We start from the raw sequence: 431 nt of genomic DNA, 5'->3' as shown, positions 1-431 counted from the left end.
TTTTTTTCAGTGTATATATATATATATATATATATATATATATATATATATATATAATTTAAATAAAACCAATAGAGGTATGTCTATATTAACTAATTCACATTTAAGAAATAAATGAAATAAATGTGTGCATATATATTTCACCAAATAAATATCTAAATGTATTTAAATAAAACTATAAAGGTCTACACCTACATTCTATGTCTCTTTTATATAAATATTGAAATATTGAAATATGTAATATGAGTGTGTGTCTGATGCGTTTGTTGGTTTTTAAGTTTCTGGGCGGAGCTTCCTCAGAGTGTTAACAACCTTTCTGTCTCTCTCTCTCTCTCTGTATGTCTCTCTGGTGTGTGTGTGTGAGAGTGAGTGAGTCTGTGTGTGAGTGTATGAGTGTGTGTCTGTGAGTGTGTCTGTGTGTGTGTGTGTGT

At 29.5% G+C, this 431-nt stretch overlaps 1 protein-coding gene across 1 annotated transcript in view; it reads right to left on the bottom strand.

The window, feature by feature from the left end:
- LOC107710797 (differentially expressed in FDCP 6 homolog) overlaps positions 1 to 431 on the bottom strand; it is a 17102-nt gene that overhangs the window by 3175 nt on the left and 13496 nt on the right. The window lies entirely within an intron of this gene.

This window comes from Sinocyclocheilus rhinocerous, unplaced genomic scaffold (genome assembly GCF_001515625.1).
Source record: "Sinocyclocheilus rhinocerous isolate Xijiao unplaced genomic scaffold, SAMN03320098_v1.1 scaffold1649, whole genome shotgun sequence".
NCBI lineage: Eukaryota > Metazoa > Chordata > Actinopteri > Cypriniformes > Cyprinidae > Sinocyclocheilus > Sinocyclocheilus rhinocerous.
The sequence above is the reverse complement of the archived record's forward strand: the minus strand, read 5'-3'. Positions and strand labels throughout refer to the sequence as shown.